Source organism: Pseudophryne corroboree, chromosome 3 (genome assembly GCF_028390025.1).
Source record: "Pseudophryne corroboree isolate aPseCor3 chromosome 3, aPseCor3.hap2, whole genome shotgun sequence".
Lineage (NCBI taxonomy): Eukaryota > Metazoa > Chordata > Amphibia > Anura > Myobatrachidae > Pseudophryne > Pseudophryne corroboree.
This window is the reverse complement of record NC_086446.1, coordinates 700,969,077-700,985,609: the sequence shown is the minus strand read 5'-3', so window position 1 is coordinate 700,985,609 and position 16,533 is coordinate 700,969,077.

Sequence of the window (16,533 nt, the reverse complement as noted above, 5' to 3'; positions counted from 1 at the left end):
ACTTGTGTCGCTTAGCTTAGTCTCACAGCGACCTTGGTGCGCCTCTTTTTTTCTTTGCATCATGTGCTGTTTGGGGACTATTATTTTGAAGTGCCATCCTGCCTGACACTGCAGTGCCACTCCTAGATGGGCCAGGTGTTTGTGTCGGCCACTTGTGTCGCTTAGCTTAGTCTCACAGCGACCTTGGTGCGCCTTTTTTTCTTTGCATCATGTGCTGTTTGGGGACAATTTTTTTGAAGCGCCATCCTGCCTGACACTGCAGTGCCACTCCTAGATGGGCCAGGTGTTTGTGTCGGCCACTTGTGTCGCTTAGCTTAGTCTCACAGCGACCTTGGTGCGCCTCTTTTTTTCTTTGCATCATGTGCTGTTTGGGGACTATTTTTTTGAAGTGCGATCCTGCCTGACACTGCAGTGCCACTCCTAGATGGGCCAGGTGTTTGTGTCGGCCACTTGTGTCGCTTAGCTTAGTCTCACAGCGACCTTGGTGCGCCTCTTTTTTTCTTTGCATCATGTGCTGTTTGGGGACTATTTTTTTGAAGTGCCATCCTGCCTGACACTGCAGTGCCACTCCTAGATGGGCCAGGCGTTTGTGTCGGCCACTTGTGTCGCTTAGCTTAGTCTCACAGCGACCTTGGTGCGCCTCTTTTTTTCTTTGCATCATGTGCTGTTTGGGGACTATTTTTTTGAAGTGCCATCCTGCCTGACACTGCAGTGCCACTCCTAGATGGGCCAGGTGTTTGTGTCGGCCACTTGTGTCGCTTAGCTTAGTCTCACAGCGACCTTGGTGCGCCTCTTTTTTTCTTTGCATCATGTGCTGTTTGGGGACTATTTTTTTGAAGTGCCATCCTGCCTGACACTGCAGTACCACTCCTAGATGGGCCAGGTGTTTGTGTCGGCCACTTGTGTCGCTTAGCTTAGTCTCACAGCGACCTTGGTGCGCCTCTTTTTTTCTTTGCATCATGTGCTGTTTGGGGACTATTATTTTGAAGTGCCATCCTGCCTGACACTGCAGTGCCACTCCTAGATGGGCCTGGTGTTTGTGTCGGCCACTTGTGTCGCTTAGCTTAGTCTCACAGCGACCTTGGTGCGCCTTTTTTTCTTTGCATCATGTGCTGTTTGGGGACAATTTTTTTGAAGCGCCATCCTGCCTGACACTGCAGTGCCACTCCTAGATGGGCCAGGTGTTTGTGTCGGCCACTTGTGTCGCTTAGCTTAGTCTCACAGCGACCTTGGTGCGCCTCTTTTTTTCTTTGCATCATGTGCTGTTTGGGGACAATTTTTTTGAAGTGCCATCCTGCCTGACACTGCAGTGCCACTCCTAGATGGGCCAGGTGTTTGTGTCGGCCACTTGTGTCGCTTAGCTTAGTCTCACAGCGACCTTGGTGCGCCTCTTTTTTTCTTTGCATCATGTGCTGTTTGGGGACTATTTTTTTGAAGTGCCATCCTGCCTGACACTGCAGTGCCACTCCTAGATGGGCCAGGTGTTTGTGTCGGCCACTTGTGTCGCTTAGCTTAGTCTCACAGCGACCTTGGTGCGCCTCTTTTTTTCTTTGCATCATGTGCTGTTTGGGGACTATTTTTTTGAAGTGCCATCCTGCCTGACACTGCAGTGCCACTCCTAGATGGGCCAGGTGTTTGTGTCGGCCACTTGTGTCGCTTAGCTTAGTCTCACAGCGACCTTGGTGCGCCTTTTTTTCTTTGCATCATGTGCTGTTTGGGGACAATTTTTTTGAAGCGCCATCCTGCCTGACACTGCAGTGCCACTCCTAGATGGGCCAGGTGTTTGTGTCGGCCACTTGTGTCGCTTAGCTTAGTCTCACAGCGACCTTGGTGCGCCTCTTTTTTTCTTTGCATCATGTGCTGTTTGGGGACTATTTTTTTGAAGTGCCATCCTGCCTGACACTGCAGTGCCACTCCTAGATGGGCCAGGTGTTTGTGTCGGCCACTTGTGTCGCTTAGCTTAGTCTCACAGCGACCTTGGTGCGCCTCTTTTTTTCTTTGCATCATGTGCTGTTTGGGGACTATTTTTTTGAAGTGCCATCCTGCCTGACACTGCAGTGCCACTCCTAGATGGGCCAGGTGTTTGTGTCCGCCACTTGTGTCGCTTAGCTTAGTCTCACAGCGACCTTGGTGCGCCTCTTTTTTTCTTTGCATCATGTGCTGTTTGGGGACTATTTTTTTGAAGTGCCATCCTGCCTGACACTGCAGTGCCACTCCTAGATGGGCCAGGTGTTTGTGTCGGCCACTTGTGTCGCTTAGCTTAGTCTCACAGCGACCTTGGTGCGCCTCTTTTTTTCTTTGCATTATGTGCTGTTTGGGGACTATTTTTTTGAAGTGCCATCCTGCCTGACACTGCAGTACCACTCCTAGATTGGCCAGGTGTTTGTGTCGGCCACTTGTGTCGCTTAGCTTAGTCTCACAGCGACCTTGGTGCGCCTCTTTTTTTCTTTGCATCATGTGCTGTTTGGGGACTATTATTTTGAAGCGCCATCCTGCCTGACACTGCAGTGCCACTCCTAGATGGGCCTGGTGTTTGTGTCGGCCACTTGTGTCGCTTAGCTTAGTCTCACAGCGACCTTGGTGCGCCTTTTTTTCTTTGCATCATGTGCTGTTTGGGGACAATTTTTTTGAAGCGCCATCCTGCCTGACACTGCAGTGCCACTCCTAGATGGGCCAGGTGTTTGTGTCGGCCACTTGTGTCGCTTAGCTTAGTCTCACAGCGACCTTGGTGCGCCTCTTTTTTTCTTTGCATCATGTGCTGTTTGGGGACAATTTTTTTGAAGTGCCATCCTGCCTGACACTGCAGTGCCACTCCTAGATGGGCCAGGTGTTTGTGTCGGCCACTTGTGTCGCTTAGCTTAGTCTCACAGCGACCTTGGTGCGCCTCTTTTTTTCTTTGCATCATGTGCTGTTTGGGGACTATTTTTTTGAAGTGCCATCCTGCCTGACACTGCAGTGCCACTCCTAGATGGGCCAGGTGTTTGTGTCGGCCACTTGTGTCGCTTAGCTTAGTCTCACAGCGACCTTGGTGCGCCTCTTTTTTTCTTTGCATCATGTGCTGTTTGGGGACTATTTTTTTGAAGGGCCATCCTGCCTGACACTGCAGTGCCACTCCTAGATGGGCCAGGTGTTTGTGTCGCCCACTTGTGTCGCTTAGCTTAGTCTCACAGCGACCTTGGTGCGCCTCTTTTTTTCTTTGCATCATGTGCTGTTTGGGGACAATTTTTTTGAAGTGCCATCCTGCCTGACACTGCAGTGCCACTCCTAGATGGGCCAGGTGTTTGTGTCGGCCACTTGTGTCGCTTAGCTTAGTCTCACAGCGACCTTGGTGCGCCTCTTTTTTTCTTTGCATCATGTGCTGTTTGGGGACAATTTTTTTGAAGTGCCATCCTGCCTGACACTGCAGTGCCACTCCTAGATGGGCCAGGTGTTTGTGTCGGCCACTTGTGTCGCTTAGCTTAGTCTCACAGCGACCTTGGTGCGCCTCTTTTTTTCTTTGCATCATGTGCTGTTTGGGGACTATTTTTTTGAAGTGCCATCCTGCCTGACACTGCAGTGCCACTCCTAGATGGGCCAGGTGTTTGTGTCGGCCACTTGTGTCGCTTAGCTTAGTCTCACAGCGACCTTGGTGCGCCTCTTTTTTTCTTTGCATCATGTGCTGTTTGGGGACTATTATTTTGAAGTGCCATCCTGCCTGACACTGCAGTGCCACTCCTAGATGGGCCAGGTGTTTGTGTCGACCACTTGTGTCGCTTAGCTTAGTCTCACAGCGACCTTGGTGCGCCTTTTTTTCTTTGCATCATGTGCTGTTTGGGGACAATTTTTTTGAAGCGCCATCCTGCCTGACACTGCAGTGCCACTCCTAGATGGGCCAGGTGTTTGTGTCGGCCACTTGTGTCGCTTAGCTTAGTCTCACAGCGACCTTGGTGCGCCTCTTTTTTTCTTTGCATCATGTGCTGTTTGGGGACAATTTTTTTGAAGTGCCATCCTGCCTGACACTGCAGTGCCACTCCTAGATGGGCCAGGTGTTTGTGTCGGCCACTTGTGTCGCTTAGCTTAGTCTCACAGCGACCTTGGTGCGCCTCTTTTTTTCTTTGCATCATGTGCTGTTTGGGGACTATTTTTTTGAAGTGCCATCCTGCCTGACACTGCAGTGCCACTCCTAGATGGGCCAGGTGTTTGTGTCGGCCACTTGTGTCGCTTAGCTTAGTCTCACAGCGACCTTGGTGCGCCTCTTTTTTTCTTTGCATCATGTGCTGTTTGGGGACTATTTTTTTGAAGCGCCATCCTGCCTGACACTGCAGTGCCACTCCTAGATGGGCCAGGTGTTTGTGTCGGCCACTTGTGTCGCTTAGCTTAGTCTCACAGCGACCTTGGTGCGCCTTTTTTTCTTTGCATCATGTGCTGTTTGGGGACAATTTTTTTGAAGCGCCATCCTGCCTGACACTGCAGTGCCACTCCTAGATGGGCCAGGTGTTTGTGTCGGCCACTTGTGTCGCTTAGCTTAGTCTCACAGCGACCTTGGTGCGCCTCTTTTTTTCTTTGCATCATGTGCTGTTTGGGGACTATTTTTTTGAAGTGCCATCCTGCCTGACACTGCAGTGCCACTCCTAGATGGGCCAGGTGTTTGTGTCGGCCACTTGTGTCGCTTAGCTTAGTCTCACAGCGACCTTGGTGCGCCTCTTTTTTTCTTTGCATCATGTGCTGTTTGGGGACTATTTTTTTGAAGTGCCATCCTGCCTGACACTGCAGTGCCACTCCTAGATGGGCCAGGTGTTTGTGTCCGCCACTTGTGTCGCTTAGCTTAGTCTCACAGCGACCTTGGTGCGCCTCTTTTTTTCTTTGCATCATGTGCTGTTTGGGGACTATTTTTTTGAAGTGCCATCCTGCCTGACACTGCAGTGCCACTCCTAGATGGGCCAGGTGTTTGTGTCGGCCACTTGTGTCGCTTAGCTTAGTCTCACAGCGACCTTGGTGCGCCTCTTTTTTCTTTGCATTATGTGCTGTTTGGGGACTATTTTTTTGAAGTGCCATCCTGCCTGACACTGCAGTACCACTCCTAGATGGGCCAGGTGTTTGTGTCGGCCACTTGTGTCGCTTAGCTTAGTCTCACAGCGACCTTGGTGCGCCTCTTTTTTTCTTTGCATCATGTGCTGTTTGGGGACTATTATTTTGAAGTGCCATCCTGCCTGACACTGCAGTGCCACTCCTAGATGGGCCAGGTGTTTGTGTCGGCCACTTGTGTCGCTTAGCTTAGTCTCACAGCGACCTTGGTGCGCCTCTTTTTTTCTTTGCATCATGTGCTGTTTGGGTACTATTTTTTTGAAGTGCCATCCTGCCTGACACTGCAGTGCCACTCCTAGATGGGCCAGGTGTTTGTGTCGCCCACTTGTGTCGCTTAGCTTAGTCTCACAGCGACCTTGGTGCGCCTCTTTTTTTCTTTGCATCATGTGCTGTTTGGGGACAATTTTTTTGAAGTGCCATCCTGCCTGACACTGCAGTGCCACTCCTAGATGGGCCAGGTGTTTGTGTCGGCCACTTGTGACGCTTAGCTTAGTCTCACAGCGACCTTGGTGCGCCTCTTTTTTTCTTTGCATCATGTGCTGTTTGGGGACTATTTTTTTGAAGTGCCATCCTGCCTGACACTGCAGTGCCACTCCTAGATGGGCCAGGTGTTTGTGTCGGCCACTTGTGTCGCTTAGCTTAGTCTCACAGCGACCTCGGTGCGCCTCTTTTTTTCTTTGCATCGTGTGCTGTTTGGGGACTATTTTTTTTGAAGTGCCATCCTGCCTGACACTGCAGTGCCACTCCTAGATGGGCCAGGTGTTTGTGTCGGCCACTTGTGTCGCTTAGCTTAGTCTCACAGCGACCTTGGTGCGCCTCTTTTTTTCTTTGCATCATGTGCTGTTTGGGGACTATTTTTTTGAAGTGCCATCCTGCCTGACACTGCAGTGCCACTCCTAGATGGGCCAGGTGTTTGTGTCGGCCACTTGTGTCGCTTAGCTTAGTCTCACAGCGACCTTGGTGCGCCTCTTTTTTTCTTTGCATCATGTGCTGTTTGGGGACTATTTTTTTGAAGTGCCATCCTGCCTGACACTGCAGTACCACTCCTAGATGGGCCAGGTGTTTGTGTCGGCCACTTGTGTCGCTTAGCTTAGTCTCACAGCGACCTTGGTGCGCCTCTTTTTTTCTTTGCATCATGTGCTGTTTGGGGACTATTATTTTGAAGTGCCATCCTGCCTGACACTGCAGTGCCACTCCTAGATGGGCCAGGTGTTTGTGTCGGCCACTTGTGTCGCTTAGCTTAGTCTCACAGCGACCTTGGTGCGCCTTTTTTTCTTTGCATCATGTGCTGTTTGGGGACAATTTTTTTGAAGCGCCATCCTGCCTGACACTGCAGTGCCACTCCTAGATGGGCCAGGTGTTTGTGTCGGCCACTTGTGTCGCTTAGCTTAGTCTCACAGCGACCTTGGTGCGCCTCTTTTTTTCTTTGCATCATGTGCTGTTTGGGGACTATTTTTTTGAAGTGCCATCCTGCCTGACACTGCAGTGCCACTCCTAGATGGGCCAGGTGTTTGTGTCGGCCACTTGTGTCGCTTAGCTTAGTCTCACAGCGACCTTGGTGCGCCTCTTTTTTTCTTTGCATCATGTGCTGTTTGGGGACTATTTTTTTGAAGTGCCATCCTGCCTGACACTGCAGTGCCACTCCTAGATGGGCCAGGTGTTTGTGTCGGCCACTTGTGTCGCTTAGCTTAGTCTCACAGCGACCTTGGTGCGCCTCTTTTTTTCTTTGCATCATGTGCTGTTTGGGGACAATTTTTTTGAAGTGCCATCCTGCCTGACACTGCAGTGCCACTCCTAGATGGGCCAGGTGTTTGTGTCGGCCACTTGTGTCGCTTAGCTTAGTCTCACAGCGACCTTGGTGCGCCTCTTTTTTTCTTTGCATCATGTGCTGTTTGGGGACAATTTTTTTGAAGTGCCATCCTGCCTGACACTGCAGTGCCACTCCTAGATGGGCCAGGTGTTTGTGTCGCCACTTGTGTCGCTTAGCTTAGTCTCACAGCGACCTTGGTGCGCCTCTTTTTTTCTTTGCATCATGTGCTGTTTGGGGACAATTTTTTTGAAGTGCCATCCTGCCTGACACTGCAGTGCCACTCCTAGATGGGCCAGGTGTTTGTGTCGGCCACTTGTGTCGCTTAGCTTAGTCTCACAGCGACCTTGGTGCGCCTCTTTTTTTCTGTGCATCATGTGCTGTTTGGGGACAATTTTTTGGAAGTGCCATCCTGCCTGACACTGCAGTGCCACTCCTAGATGGGCCAGGTGTTTGTGTCGGCCACTTGTGTCGCTTAGCTTAGTCTCACAGCGACCTTGGTGCGCCTCTTTTTTTCTTTGCATCATGTGCTGTTTGGGGACAATTTTTTTGAAGTGCCATCCTGCCTGACACTGCAGTGCCACTCCTAGATGGGCCAGGTGTTTGTGTCGGCCACTTGTGTCGCTTAGCTTAGTCTCACAGCGACCTTGGTGCGCCTCTTTTTTTCTTTGCATCATGTGCTGTTTGGGGACTATTTTTTTGAAGTGCCATCCTGCCTGACACTGCAGTGCCACTCCTAGATGGGCCAGGTGTTTGTGTCGGCCACTTGTGTCGCTTAGCTTAGTCTCACAGCGACCTTGGTGCGCCTCTTTTTTTCTTTGCATCATGTGCTGTTTGGGGACAATTTTTTTGAAGTGCCATCCTGCCTGACACTGCAGTGCCACTCCTAGATGGGCCAGGTGTTTGTGTCGGCCACTTGTGTCGCTTAGCTTAGTCTCACAGCGACCTTGGTGCGCCTTTTTTTCTTTGCATCATGTGCTGTTTGGGGACAATTTTTTTGAAGCGCCATCCTGCCTGACACTGCAGTGCCACTCCTAGATGGGCCAGGTGTTTGTGTCGGCCACTTGTGTCGCTTAGCTTAGTCTCACAGCGACCTTGGTGCGCCTCTTTTTTTCTTTGCATCATGTGCTGTTTGGGGACAATTTTTTTGAAGTGCCATCCTGCCTGACACTGCAGTGCCACTCCTAGATGGGCCAGGTGTTTGTGTCGGCCACTTGTGTCGCTTAGCTTAGTCTCACAGCGACCTTGGTGCGCCTCTTTTTTTCTTTGCATCATGTGCTGTTTGGGGACTATTTTTTTGAAGTGCCATCCTGCCTGACACTGCAGTGCCACTCCTAGATGGGCCAGGTGTTTGTGTCGGCCACTTGTGTCGCTTAGCTTAGTCTCACAGCGACCTTGGTGCGCCTCTTTTTTTCTTTGCATCATGTGCTGTTTGGGGACTATTTTTTTGAAGTGCCATCCTGCCTGACACTGCAGTGCCACTCCTAGATGGGCCAGGTGTTTGTGTCGCCCACTTGTGTCGCTTAGCTTAGTCTCACAGCGACCTTGGTGCGCCTCTTTTTTTCTTTGCATCATGTGCTGTTTGGGGACAATTTTTTTGAAGCGCCATCCTGCCTGACACTGCAGTGCCACTCCTAGATGGGCCAGGTGTTTGTGTCGGCCACTTGTGTCGCTTAGCTTAGTCTCACAGCGACCTTGGTGCGCCTTTTTTTCTTTGCATCATGTGCTGTTTGGGGACAATTTTTTTGAAGCGCCATCCTGCCTGACACTGCAGTGCCACTCCTAGATGGGCCAGGTGTTTGTGTCGGCCACTTGTGTCGCTTAGCTTAGTCTCACAGCGACCTTGGTGCGCCTCTTTTTTTCTTTGCATCATGTGCTGTTTGGGGACTATTTTTTTGAAGTGCCATCCTGCCTGACACTGCAGTGCCACTCCTAGATGGGCCAGGTGTTTGTGTCGGCCACTTGTGTCGCTTAGCTTAGTCTCACAGCGACCTTGGTGCGCCTCTTTTTTTCTTTGCATCATGTGCTGTTTGGGGACTATTTTTTTGAAGTGCCATCCTGCCTGACACTGCAGTGCCACTCCTAGATGGGCCAGGTGTTTGTGTCGGCCACTTGTGTCGCTTAGCTTAGTCTCACAGCGACCTTGGTGCGCCTCTTTTTTTCTTTGCATCATGTGCTGTTTGGGGACTATTTTTTTGAAGTGCCATCCTGCCTGACACTGCAGTGCCACTCCTAGATGGGCCAGGTGTTTGTGTCGGCCACTTGTGTCGCTTAGCTTAGTCTCACAGCGACCTTGGTGCGCCTCTTTTTTTCTTTGCATCATGTGCTGTTTGGGGACTATTTTTTTGAAGTGCCATCCTGCCTGACACTGCAGTACCACTCCTAGATGGGCCAGGTGTTTGTGTCGGCCACTTGTGTCGCTTAGCTTAGTCTCACAGCGACCTTGGTGCGCCTCTTTTTTTCTTTGCATCATGTGCTGTTTGGGGACTATTATTTTGAAGTGCCATCCTGCCTGACACTGCAGTGCCACTCCTAGATGGGCCTGGTGTTTGTGTCGGCCACTTGTGTCGCTTAGCTTAGTCTCACAGCGACCTTGGTGCGCCTTTTTTTCTTTGCATCATGTGCTGTTTGGGGACAATTTTTTTGAAGCGCCATCCTGCCTGACACTGCAGTGCCACTCCTAGATGGGCCAGGTGTTTGTGTCGGCCACTTGTGTCGCTTAGCTTAGTCTCACAGCGACCTTGGTGCGCCTCTTTTTTTCTTTGCATCATGTGCTGTTTGGGGACAATTTTTTTGAAGTGCCATCCTGCCTGACACTGCAGTGCCACTCCTAGATGGGCCAGGTGTTTGTGTCGGCCACTTGTGTCGCTTAGCTTAGTCTCACAGCGACCTTGGTGCGCCTCTTTTTTTCTTTGCATCATGTGCTGTTTGGGGACTATTTTTTTGAAGTGCCATCCTGCCTGACACTGCAGTGCCACTCCTAGATGGGCCAGGTGTTTGTGTCGGCCACTTGTGTCGCTTAGCTTAGTCTCACAGCGACCTTGGTGCGCCTCTTTTTTTCTTTGCATCATGTGCTGTTTGGGGACTATTTTTTTGAAGTGCCATCCTGCCTGACACTGCAGTGCCACTCCTAGATGGGCCAGGTGTTTGTGTCGCCCACTTGTGTCGCTTAGCTTAGTCTCACAGCGACCTTGGTGCGCCTCTTTTTTTCTTTGCATCATGTGCTGTTTGGGGACAATTTTTTTGAAGTGCCATCCTGCCTGACACTGCAGTGCCACTCCTAGATGGGCCAGGTGTTTGTGTCGGCCACTTGTGTCGCTTAGCTTAGTCTCACAGCGACCTTGGTGCGCCTCTTTTTTTCTGTGCATCATGTGCTGTTTGGGGACAATTTTTTTGAAGTGCCATCCTGCCTGACACTGCAGTGCCACTCCTAGATGGGCCAGGTGTTTGTGTCGGCCACTTGTGTCGCTTAGCTTAGTCTCACAGCGACCTTGGTGCGCCTCTTTTTTTCTTTGCATCATGTGCTGTTTGGGGACAATTTTTTTGAAGTGCCATCCTGCCTGACACTGCAGTGCCACTCCTAGATGGGCCAGGTGTTTGTGTCGGCCACTTGTGTCGCCTAGCTTAGTCTCACAGCGACCTTGGTGCGCCTCTTTTTTTCTTTGCATCATGTGCTGTTTGGGGACTATTTTTTTGAAGTGCCATCCTGCCTGACACTGCAGTGCCACTCCTAGATGGGCCAGGTGTTTGTGTCGGCCACTTGTGTCGCTTAGCTTAGTCTCACAGCGACCTTGGTGCGCCTCTTTTTTTCTTTGCATCATGTGCTGTTTGGGGACAATTTTTTTGAAGTGCCATCCTGCCTGACACTGCAGTGCCACTCCTAGATGGGCCAGGTGTTTGTGTCGGCCACTTGTGTCGCTTAGCTTAGTCTCACAGCGACCTTGGTGCGCCTTTTTTTCTTTGCATCATGTGCTGTTTGGGGACAATTTTTTTGAAGCGCCATCCTGCCTGACACTGCAGTGCCACTCCTAGATGGGCCAGGTGTTTGTGTCGGCCACTTGTGTCGCTTAGCTTAGTCTCACAGCGACCTTGGTGCGCCTCTTTTTTTCTTTGCATCATGTGCTGTTTGGGGACAATTTTTTTGAAGTGCCATCCTGCCTGACACTGCAGTGCCACTCCTAGATGGGCCAGGTGTTTGTGTCGGCCACTTGTGTCGCTTAGCTTAGTCTCACAGCGACCTTGGTGCGCCTCTTTTTTTCTTTGCATCATGTGCTGTTTGGGGACTATTTTTTTGAAGTGCCATCCTGCCTGACACTGCAGTGCCACTCCTAGATGGGCCAGGTGTTTGTGTCGGCCACTTGTGTCGCTTAGCTTAGTCTCACAGCGACCTTGGTGCGCCTCTTTTTTTCTTTGCATCATGTGCTGTTTGGGGACAATTTTTTTGAAGTGCCATCCTGCCTGACACTGCAGTGCCACTCCTAGATGGGCCAGGTGTTTGTGTCGGCCACTTGTGTCGCTTAGCTTAGTCTCACAGCGACCTTGGTGCGCCTCTTTTTTTCTTTGCATCATGTGCTGTTTGGGGACAATTTTTTTGAAGTGCCATCCTGCCTGACACTGCAGTGCCACTCCTAGATGGGCCAGGTGTTTGTGTCGGCCACTTGTGACGCTTAGCTTAGTCTCACAGCGACCTTGGTGCGCCTCTTTTTTTCTTTGCATCATGTGCTGTTTGTGGACTTTTTTTTTGAAGTGCCATCCTGCCTGACACTGCAGTGCCACTCCTAGATCGGCCAGGTGTTTGTGTCGGCCACTTTTGTCGCTTAGCTTAGTCTCACAGCGACCTTGGTGCGCCTCTTTTTTTCTTTGCATCATGTGCTGTTTGGGGACAATTTTTTTGAAGTGCCATCCTGTCTGACACTGCAGTGCCACTCCTAGATGGGCTAGGTGTTTGTGTCGGCCACTTGTGTCGCTTAGCTTAGCCATCCAGCGACCTCGGTGCAAAATTTAGGACTAAAAATAATATTGTGAGGTGTGAGGTGTTCAGAATAGACTGGAAATGAGTGGAAATTATGGTTATTGAGGTTAATAAAACTATGGGATCAAAATGACCCCCAAATTCTATGATTTAAGCTGTTTTTTAGGGTTTTTTGTAAAAAACACCCAAATCCAAAACACACCCGAATCCGACAAAAAATTTTCAGTGAGGTTTTGCCAAAACGCGTCCGAATCCAAAACACGGCCGCGGAACCGAATCCAAAACCAAAACCCGAAAAATGTCTGGTGCACATCACTAGTTAATCTGATGATAATTAACACCTTGGACATGGGACTTGTAATCTGTGTAATCATATCACCAACCATGTAACATTTAGAAGTAAAAACAAAAAAACAAGTATCTATTAATATATTTCACTACTAGGTGATTCATCGCGCCCTACGGGCGCTCTTCACACCGTCGTTAGGGGCTATGCCCCGTTAACCCCTGCACGCCTTTGAACATACACAGGCTGGTAGATATCAGATTCAGAAATGCAGGGCAGTATAAAGGGCATACAGAAATGGGGTCCGATTGAGAAAAGATAGAGAGGCGTAGGGGGGGGGGGGGGGGAGAAAGGGAATGTACAGAAACGCTGTGCGATGGCTAAAGGATAGGGAGAGGCAGGGTGGTAGGGAGAGGATAAAGAGATGCAAGGACTTAGAGAGAAAATACCGTTGCAAGAGGCTACGACCCGTTAACCCCTGCCCGAGCTTCAGCTGTGCTATAATTGTTATTATATGGAGTATTACCTGCAAAAAAAAGTTTATGCTAGTGGGTAAATATTACAAGGGGGAAGGGCGTGCGATTGTCAAGGGGGCGTAGCCCTTTGTGAGGGCGTGAAGAGTGGCTGCAGGGCACAATGAATAACCTAGTGTAGTATATACTGCTAGTGTATGCAGCGCAGCTTACACACACAGTGGTCACAGGTATCAGAGCCGCGTATACACACAATGGACACAGGTAGCTGAGCCGTTTATACACACAATGGCCACAGGTAACGGAGCCACGTATCCACACAGTGGCCAGAGGTAGCAAAGCAGTTTATTTATACACACAATGACCACAGGTAGCAGTGGTGCTTATACACACAATGGCCCCCCGGCAGCAGTGCCACTTCTACACACAATTCCCATAGGTAACAGAGGCGCTTATACACACAGTGGCCACAGGTAGCTGAGCCGCTTATACACACAATGGCCACAGGTAGCAGCACCACTTATACACACAAAGGCCACAGGTAGCAGTGGCGCTTATACACACAATGGCCACAGCTGGCAGCACCACTTATACACACACAATGGCCACAGGTAGCAGTGGCGCTTATACACACAATGGCCACAGGTAGCAGTGTCACTTATACACACAATGGCCACTGGTAGCAGAACCGCGTATACACACAGTGCCCACAGGTAGCAGTGCCACTTATACACAATGGCCACAGGTAGCAGTGTCGCTTAGACAGATAATGGCCACAGTATTACTTTTTTTATTAAACCAATGTACACTGGTAGCAACTATACTCACAGAAGTTCGTTGTGTGCGTGGGGGGTTTGGAAAGGGGGTGGGTTCAGTGAGGTGGAGGTGCCTATCCGTGCCGCTGATCACCCCGATTCAGGGAATCACTTGTAGTGGCTGCGGATGGTGTCCGAGGTGCTACGTGTGGTGGAGGAGTGGGTGCGGGAGGAGGTCCAGAGGTGTTGCGGGTGGTGGAAGGGTGGGTGCAGTGGCACGGATGTCGGAAAGGGTGTAGCGGGGGGGGGAGAGGTGGGTATGGGGGTGCGGGGGGGTGCTACGGGTGGGGGAGGGGCATGTGCCACGGGTGGGGGGCGGATGTGGTGGATGCTGTGGGTGCCGCGGGTGGGGGAGGGGTGCGTGGGGTGGAGGGTGCGGGGGTGTAGCGGGGGGGAGAGGTGGGTATGGGGGTGGGGGAGGGGCGGAGGTGTCGCCAGTGGGGGAAGGGCGTGTACCGTGGGTGGGGGACAGATGTGGTGGGTGCCGCGGGTGTGGGAGGTACGGGGGTGCTGCGGGTGGGGGAGGGAGTGCCGCGGGTGGGGGAGGGGGTGCTGCAGGAGTGGGTGCTGCGGGTGGGGGCGGGAGTGATGTGGGTGGGGAAGGGGCGTGTGCCGCGGGTGGGGGAGCGGCGGTTGGTGCTGCAGGTGTGGGTGCAACGGGTGGGAGAGGGGGCAGGAGTGCCGCGGGTGGGGGAGGGGGTGCTGCAGATGTGGGTGCTATGGGTGGGGGAGGGGACGGGAGTGCCGCAGGTGGGGGAGGGGCGGTGGGTGCTGCAGGTGTGGGTTCAACGGATGGGGAGGGGGCGGGAGTGCCGCGGGTGGGGGAGGGGCATCTGCCGCGGGTGGTGAAGGGGCGGGAGTGCCGCTGGTGGTGGGTGCTGCAGATGTGGGTGCTATGGGTGGGGGAGGGGGCGGGAGTGCCGCGGGTGGGGGAGGGGCGGTGGGTGCTGCAGGTGTGGGTTCAACGGAAGGGGGAGGGGGCGGGAGTGCCGTGGGTGGGGGAGGGGTGTCTGCCGCGGGTGGGGGAGGGGTAAGAGTGCCGCGGGTGGGGGAGGGGTGGGAGTGCCGCTGGTGGTGGGTGCTGCAGATGTGGGTGCTATGGGTGGGGGAGGGGGCGGGAGTGCCGCGGGTGGGAGGGTGCGGGGAGGAGCGGGGTGTGTGTTGCGGGTGGGGGGCAGATGGTGTGAAGGCTGTGGGTGCCACGGGTGGGAGGGGGGCGGGGGCGGCAGTCAGTGGTCGTCCACGGCATTCTCCTCCGGAGTGTACGGCAGCCGCAAGACTCACCGGCTGCAGTGTCACCAGGGTGCAGGGAGTGTACGGGGAGGGGGGAGAGAGGGGACTGGGCGGAGATGGGGAGGGGACTGGGTGGGGATGGACGGACCGAGGGAGGGGACTGTTCCTGGCCTGCATCCAGCCACCCAGATCTGTGACTGTGACTCCGCCCAGCGTTAGAGGGCCAGGCACAGAATCACAAGGCTATTATATAGGAGATTATTATGGTTGATGTGTAATGTGCCCCAGTGCTCTGCAGCTTTGCACATGATACACAGGACATGTATAAGACAGGGACAGACAAGGTAAACAAAAGAGATGCACACATGAAAACAGAGGGTAGGGTAGGTCTTGATTACAAGCTCAGTGTGGGGCAGAAGTGACAGTACTATATTAGTGAGGGTACAATAGATGTAGGCAAAGGATTCCCTAAATAAGAAATAGGTCTTCGGAGAGCGTTTAAAGACTTGAAAGCTTTGGCAAAGTCTGATTGGGTGAGGTAGGTGATTCTGTAATTGGGTACCGCTATGGGAGGAGTTTTACAGGCAGGAATGAGAGGTAAATACAAGAGTAGAGGCCAAGCACAGGTCAGCGAACTTTAGGAGGACGTGAAGGACAATACTTTGAGATGAGAATAGATAAAATGGGAGTCATTTGAACTTGAATCTGAAAGGACGGTGAGTCAGTGTAGTGATTTACAAAGTGGGGTGGCAGCTGTAGAGCGGTGAGAGGAAGATCATTCTTGCTGCAGCATTTAAGATGGATTGATGACAGGTGATGACTGGAAATATGGAAGATGATCAGCTCGGCTTTGGACATGCTGAGCTGTAGGTTGCATTGGGGCATCTACTGTATATGTACAGTTTATAGCAGAGACAGTTGGTTTCATGAGATAGTACAGAAAGGGAGAGGTCAGAGGAGAGAGGTATAGTTACGTGCTGTCAGAGTAGAGGTTGTAACTGGAGAACGCATCAGCTAGCTTCCCAATAGAAGATGTGTACAGTGAAAAAAGTAGAGAGTGAGCATAGAGTCGTGAGGGACTCCAGCAGATAGCAAGAGTGGAGGGCAGACAAAGAAGCTGGTCAATAGGCAGGAAGTGGACATGGAAATTATGTTGGGGGAGATTTATCAGAGCCTGGAGAGAGATAAAGTGGAGAGACAAAGTACTAGCCAATCAGCTCCTATCTGTCATTTTTCAAACACAGTCTGTAACATGGCAGAAACTGATTGGTTAGTACTTTATCTCTCTCCATTTTATCTATCTCAAATCTTTTATACATTTTCTCTTTTGTCTCAAAGGCATATGTTGGAAAGGGTCTTCAGAGGGTGATCAACAGAGCTGAAAGCAACAGAAAGGTTCAGGAAACATTGCTGTCTATCCACCTATTCCCTGGCCGCATTCTGAGAAGCACCTTCAAAGCTGCCATGTTTGCTTGCGCGAGGTGGAGCACAGTAAAATATAACAACATGGCAAACCTTTTTTATCTCCCCTCTGTGTCACCCCCTGTCTGTCTGCCCCTCCCTTCTAGACTGTAAGCTCTCACAAGCAGGACCACCTTCCCTCATGTGCTTCTCCTTCCCTCACTTATACCATCATCATCCTCCCCACTGCCATCATCAGCACTTAACCCTTGGGTGCTGCCGCCCTACTGTTTATTTAGGTATAAAGACTGCTGATACAGAAATGCTTAGAAACCATGGGGGTAATTCTGAGTTGATCGCAGCAGCAAGTTTGTTAGCAATTGGGCAAAACCATGTGCACTGCATGGGGGGGGGGGGGGGGGGGCAGATATAACATTTGCAGAGAGAGTTAGATTTGGGTGGGTTATTTTGTTTCTGTGCAG